General features: G+C 37.6%; 1 pseudogene; it reads left to right on the top strand.

Annotated features, from left to right (window-relative positions):
• Window positions 1-205: 205 nt before the first annotated feature.
• LOC122051521 lies at window positions 206-2,400 on the top strand (annotated as a pseudogene).
• Window positions 2,401-7,011: the final 4,611 nt, after the last annotated feature.

Below are 7,011 nucleotides of genomic sequence, written 5' to 3'. Positions count from 1 at the left end.
CATTCATCTCATCTTGTGCATTCAAGAGTCCAAGAAGTCTACTAGAAGGTTCGCTGGTCCGAGACGTTCGTCGTCGTTGTATCTTGGGAACGAATTGTAACAATCCGTTAAGCACCGTAGCGGAGCAATATCGTTTACGGAGATAGTGTCGAACACTAGCCTCGACGATCAGTTTGCATACTCCAGAAGCTACCCGGGAATAACACTGTTGTGGTTACCTGGTAGGGATATGATTTGCTTTATTAAAATTTGGCATGATGTTAGCATAAATTTGTTGTTGTCATTAGGTTTGTGTGCATCAAATGCTTGTCTTTTTAGGTAGAATTATCCTGAATGAGACGGAACAATTATGGTCGTGCTTTCTTTCTAGTGTTAGGGTAATGAATCCTCTTATGTTTTGCTGTTTGTGTTTGTATATTTTCAGTTGAATAAATCAATCTAAAGCAATGTTTGGAACCATTATATTTGTTAGATCATAGAACTGAGCCAATCTAAAGGCCATGTATGGAAGGCGTGCATCCCAGCTTTTGAAAGAGCAAGCATGCTGTGAAGCTGGACAATTAGCACCTTTAATGTAAGCTATTTCTTACTGTTCTGTTCCCAGGGCTGTAGCATTTTTATTTACAAACAAAATTACTTTATTATTTTCTCAGATTAACTAAGAGTTCTTTGTATTAACATAGGGTTTTTAAAGAACTCTTAATTAATCTGAAAAGCACTAATAAGATGGGGAACCAGACAGATCAGTGCGGTAGCATTTTTTCAGAGAGTTTCTAAAAAGCACTAATCAGAAGACAAATTGCCGTATTCAATTAGTGGAGGATTTTTTATTTTTTTATGAATTGCACTTTGTTTTGATTCAACCAAAGAGATGGGGAACCGGACAGATTAGATGGGTTGATCTCTATCAAATATAATATTGCTTAATAAGAGGAATAATATGTTTCGTTCCCCATCTAACACATGTAATACTTAATACGATATTGTTTAAAAACTAAAATTGAGATCAATAAAAAATCAGTTAGACACATGTACTTAATGGGTTGATGAGTTAGCCAAATAAATGGATTTATCTAATCAGATCAAGTGATACAAGCAAACTAGGTGAGTAGATAGGTTGAGTCGGGCATTTTTTTTAGATTGGGCCAGTAAAACCTGCGTAAAACCAATTTGGCAATTTGCTACGTCAACCTGCATAAAACCATGTTTTCCACATGGAAGCAAACTTACAGACATGCAGGTTTAGCAGCCACAGGAGGCGGTCCCTTCTGCAATTGCATATGTAATACACATTACATTCAATTATTTCTCTAATTCTTTGCTGGAATTCCAATGTTTGCTAGTTAGTATTTATTAAGAACTTTCCATCATCAAGGCACATGATTTTTGGCTTTCATGTCTTCGTATGTGATTGTACTGTTCTAAATAATCGTTTTGTCCTTGTATGTAATGCCAGTAAATTTTTTACTTTATTTCTAGTTCACTTGTTCTGATTTAAACCTAGAACTTGTCTGAAAAATCGTAGAGCGATGCATTTGAACAAGTCATCAAGGAATGTGATGAGCACAACCTGCAGCTTCAATCATTAATCAGGCAAGCTGTAGTGCTATTTCCTTAGTATACTTGCATGTAATTAAGTGCCTTTTCTCTGATAATTTGTTTATATTCAAAATCAGGAAAATAGAGGAGCAAAACCTAGATATACAAAGAGCTAGGAATGAAGACCAATTTGGTGCAGTAATTCATCATCTTTCTTTGATCCGGAACAAACGCTGTCTCATGGCTTACATGTAATTTGAACAAATATAGTTTGTTCGTGCACAATGTTATTGTTGAATTCTGAAGTTATACATCAATCTTTGGTTTCGTTCTTCTGATAACAGATATAACCGGGAAGCGATCATTCAGAGTTTGAGATGGAAACTAGGCAGCGTTCTTCCCCAAGAAATACTAGTAAAGCTGCATAATTTGGAAATTGAGTATTTCAAAAATCACTCCGAGGCCTTAGAGTCCTACATGTCTGAAATGGATCTAGATTTGACTGTGGTATGTGACTTTCATCGTCCATTATATTTGCGCCTAATTGTCTTGCAATCCTTTTCCTAAGAGGTTCGAGTGATGTTTTTAGGATATGGTTCCTCCAAAGGATCCATATATTCGATGTATGCCTTGGTGATCACACAGTGGCTCTCACCAAGAACTCTCTCCATTTTCTTAGGCGTAGTGATGCTGAAACATTCATCTCACAGGTTCTGTAGATCTAACTCTCACATTTCTCGTAATGTTCCATTTAGCCAACACTCTTTTGTATTGTTATCAGGGTACGTTGGAAGAATTTATAGACTAATGCCTCATTGCAAATTAAAATTATCACAGAAAGGTATTTCTCTGCTCTTGCTTTACATTTTATGCCAGTTTTCCAACCAGAATGATAAGATGATTACACTGATATTAAGCATTTCTGGATTGGTAACTATGCATTGGAAGGGTGAGCTGTAGTCACAATTTCATTGTCTACCTGTTCTTGAGAATGCATTTATATTCAAAGAGCTTTTAGCGTCTCAGATCAGGGGGATATATTCCTTCTCATTAGTCAAATATACTCTTGGTGGATGATTGTAAGTGATAGTCAGAAGGGATACAAATGGTGATATTATTTAAGATATAATTTTAATAGCATTTGATATATAATTTTATAACACTGATAATATAATTTACTAATACTTTAGATGTAATTTAGATAATATCTATTTTATAATTTAGAAATATTTATATTCTAATATAATGGCATTCGTGACGTGGAAAGGCCTTTCAAACTTAATTTTTAACCTTCATAGAGAAACACTGACTCTCCATAACGTGTCGCTTTAAATAAAAAAGTAAGTGAAATTAAACAGGGAATCCTCAATAGAATCTCAGATTATTATTTCTTGCTTGTACCTCTTGCGGCTCAGCAGTCCAGATAGGTTTAAGTGGTCGATGTCGTGGGGTCCATACTGGTTTACGACAGAAATTCGAAATTATTTTACTCTTTTTTCTATTTTTGTGTCGGCGCAAATTTTACAGCCGGATAGCTTAGGATCAATAATCATATATTTACGAAAATGGTACCGAGCTCCGACCCGCTCCGCTCCGCTCCGGCGATTTCAGTGCCAGTGGGTAGCCGGAAAACCCGGATTTTAATTAAGATACAGAAGAGTCCCGAGTTCCCTCTTTCTGGAAGAAAGAATCCAGTGTGATCTTCGAGAACCTAAATTTGAGCCAAAAAAAAAAAAGGAGTAAAGTATCTTTATCTGGCGGTGGTGGGTCTGGGTCATAACCATAGTAGGAGAGGTACCACTTGACCAACTTCTTGAGGCCGGCCTCCAGGTTGGTCGCCAGATTATATCCGAGCTTTTCGCCTTCACCTTGAGGTGCTTCTCCAGGATGCGGACGAGAGCCGACACGGTCACCGGTGAGGTGTTGCCCAGGTTGTAGATGCAGTACTGGGTGGGGCCGTGCTTGCGCCTCTTTGCGGCGGTATCGAGGGAGGCGACACAGCCCTTGACAATGTCATCGATGTAGGTGAAGTCGCGGGCGAGGTCGGCCATGTTCTTGCCGCGGTAGACTGTGATGGGCTTGCCCTGGAGGATGTTACGAGTGAAGGAGAAGTAGGCCATGTCAGGGCAGCCCCGGGGGTCATACACGGTGAAGAACCGGAGGCTGGTGATGGAAAGGCCATAGATGTGGTTGTAGGTGTGGGTGATCTCCTCCCTTGCTTTCTTAGCGGCGGCGTAGAGAGACGTCGGGCTGTCGGCGCGATCGGACTCCGAGAATGGAACCTTCTCGTTGAGGTCATACACCCAAGAAGATGACGACCATCTTGAAAATTAAATTTTATTTTAGATGTTGATAAAATTTGTGAAGATAAAAGGATGAGGTGACAAGTTTGACTAACTTTGTGACAGGATAAAATTGTTGAGTTGTCGTGATAAAGATAAGAGAATTAAAAAGAAAAAAAAATCTAAATTATTAGTGCTTATCCAATAAGCCTATAAATATGTACTTTTTTTCAATGAACGAAGCAAGTTGAGTGTTTTGTTTTATTTTCCTTCTCTTCCACGTAGAGATTCTCCTCCTCCTCCATAATTATTGTCTCCCATATTTTTCCTTTTATTTCTTCTCCAATAATTCTTTTTCCAACAAAGTGGTAGCAGAGCGATGGCTAATGGCACTAAAAGAAAAAAGCCTAACAACAACGGTTTTTCATCGTTGTCGTAGCCCCTTTAGAGCTGTTGTTAAATGCCGTGTTGTTAAAAGAGGTGCCCAAAGATAACAGTTTTTAACCGTTGTCTTTAAAGGCAAAGACAACAATTTTACAACGGTAAAAAACTATTGTCTTTTCCTTCAAAGACAATAGTTTTTCACCGTTGTCTTTGAACATCTACCTTTAAAAACAGGGTCTTCAACAACAGTTTTAAACTATTTACGACAACGGTGAAAAATCGTTATCTTTTTTAGATAAAAAATAAAAAAAATAATACATAATTTTCTAATATTATAAATCATTCAAAATACTAAATTTCAAAATAAAATTTAATATACAATTTTTTAACATTCAAAAATAATATCTATAACATTCTGAAAAAATTTCATAAGCAACTAACAAAATGATAACACTATTAAAACAAAGGTAGAACAATATAACACGAGATTTTCTACTTAGATGTCGGTGAAGAGGAGGGATTGCAGCTCCTAGTGCTCCTTAATTTGTTAAAGTCTCTCCATTTTTTTAATTTGTCGGCATTCTTCCCAATACTCTTGAGGATACCTATTCGAATAAAGATATATATTACAAATTAGAAACTAAACTGTACGTGTGATTCTAATTGCACTGCATAAATGTTACATAACCATAAAAACCATTTGATATAGTCATCTAACAGAAGTGCAAAAAGCGTTATCTATTTAACATAAATGGTAACCTCTTGAAACAATAGTAGGAATGGCTGCAGTAATTGCTTGAAACAACATAAATCGTTAGTTTTGAAGGCAGAGCAGAGAGATGTCATGCAACTTTTAGAAATCAATGCAACATAATCTTAAAGAATAATATTATAGCAGGATAAAGATGCTAAAAAGAACAGTAGATTGAAACTAAAAAAACCACCAAAGAGTCTTTAATATGTACAAAACACCTTTTAGCTTCATGTTGAATACAAAGTGAATATAATCGAATGAATCGAGATGCAAATATTGCAAATGTAAGTTAGAAAAAAAACTAAGAAATGATAAAGTAACTGTAATTTAATCTAACTTACGATTTAATTCTAGATTTAAATCCTGTGGTGCCTGACTAAAACCCTGCGGCTCACCAGCATTTTTAGGGGGTAAATCAGCATTTCTATAATTATCGACAAAATGCTTACTTCCTTCTGAATTATGTACAGGAAAAGAAAAAGAAAAACAAAATAGAAGAGGTTCAACAATTCTGTGGCAAGAAATATGTAGCAAGCGATGCACAAATTACACATTCAAATTGACCTTGTGTATATGCTGAGGCGATGCATTGTCAAATTGCTGACTAGATGGCAAACCATCGCTTGGTTGTGTGCCCTAACAAAAGATAAAAAAAAGCATGACATTATTAGGCCAACCAAGCAAAAGAAAAGCCTCTCCACAACATTATGTTATGGTTCATAAAAAGGAAACATTCTGTATTTTTTTTATTTGGCTATGAAATACAGGTGATAGAGCATACATAAGTGTAGCTCGAGAGGCCTGAGGAAATTGATTGATCAGGATCACCACCTGGAGGACCTGGTTCAGGTTTCCGGCCTTCTTTAAGAGCTTTCCTTATATCTGCAGCTTTCCAAACTGCATACTTCTGTTTTTGCTCAATCTGGAAAGTAGAGTATGATCAGAATTAGTCTGCTTGCTCATATTGAACCAAAAAAATAGTTCTTTATAAAATGGCAAAGTGCAAAACTTACTTCACGCTGAAATTCACCAAATTGATATAGTATCTCAAAAAAGATACTTGCAGCATAAAAAGTTTTTGCAGTATTCCTGTAATATTACTAGTACTTAATTTCCCAACCATTGTGAGACTAAGAAAAGCTAGTGAAATGTCTTAATAGATATGCCTAGATAGATAAGAAAATGATAAAGAAACATGTTCCTTCACATACAGATCTGCACGACCAGCACGATCTTGCTTATCTGCCTTTGCAAAAAGATTTGATGCAAAACCCTCCACATAAAGGTTGTCCTCAGGCCCTAATTGCAATGACTTTTTGTCCTGTGCAAAATCACATAATCTGAATCAAAATGAAGCAAATTATCATCCAAAATATAAAAAGAGTATTAAAATGAAATTCAATGGTGATTCTCTTCAGATATTAGGGCTGGTTGCCTACCTTCGAAGCCCTAAGGCAACCTCACGCCGACGATCGGATGGCTCTAGCTTGATCCCACGACACCAGAACAAAAATTAGTGCACGGCTATACCTCAGACGCCGGCGACGATCCAGGGAAAATCGGAGCATAGGGAACCTACGCACTCCCTTGATCAACGGCGTTGTCGATCTGTCCTCAAGCCAAGGCGATGATGGCTTTGCGAAGGAAGGGAGAGCTCGGCAGTGTCGGCGTCGCATGAGAGAGGAGAGGGAGGACTCGGCGACGGAAAAACCTAGGGCTCGGGTGGAAAGAGTTGAGAAGAAGAAGAGATCAGGATGATCCGGACTTCGATCTCTAGCAAGCTCCGGCGACATGCTACCAGTCGACGTCGACGATCATAGGAGGTAGAACTCTGTTGCCTGTCGCCTTAGTGTTGTCCGCGAGAAAGAACAGAGGAAGAAGGGAAGAAAGGAAAATGTTCGGGAGAGGTGAGGAACTCGGATCAGATCGGCGTCAGGGAGAAATAATAAGAAAATGAATATAAATAATTAAACATTTCCTTATTTAAACGGATATCCCAAACAGGTCTTATCCATACCCGTAATTTCGTCCCCTCAAAACACGTCGCATGAG

The sequence above is a fragment of the Zingiber officinale genome, chromosome 3A (genome assembly GCF_018446385.1).
Source record: "Zingiber officinale cultivar Zhangliang chromosome 3A, Zo_v1.1, whole genome shotgun sequence".
Lineage (NCBI taxonomy): Eukaryota > Viridiplantae > Streptophyta > Magnoliopsida > Zingiberales > Zingiberaceae > Zingiber > Zingiber officinale.
The sequence above is the reverse complement of the archived record's forward strand: the minus strand, read 5'-3'. Positions and strand labels throughout refer to the sequence as shown.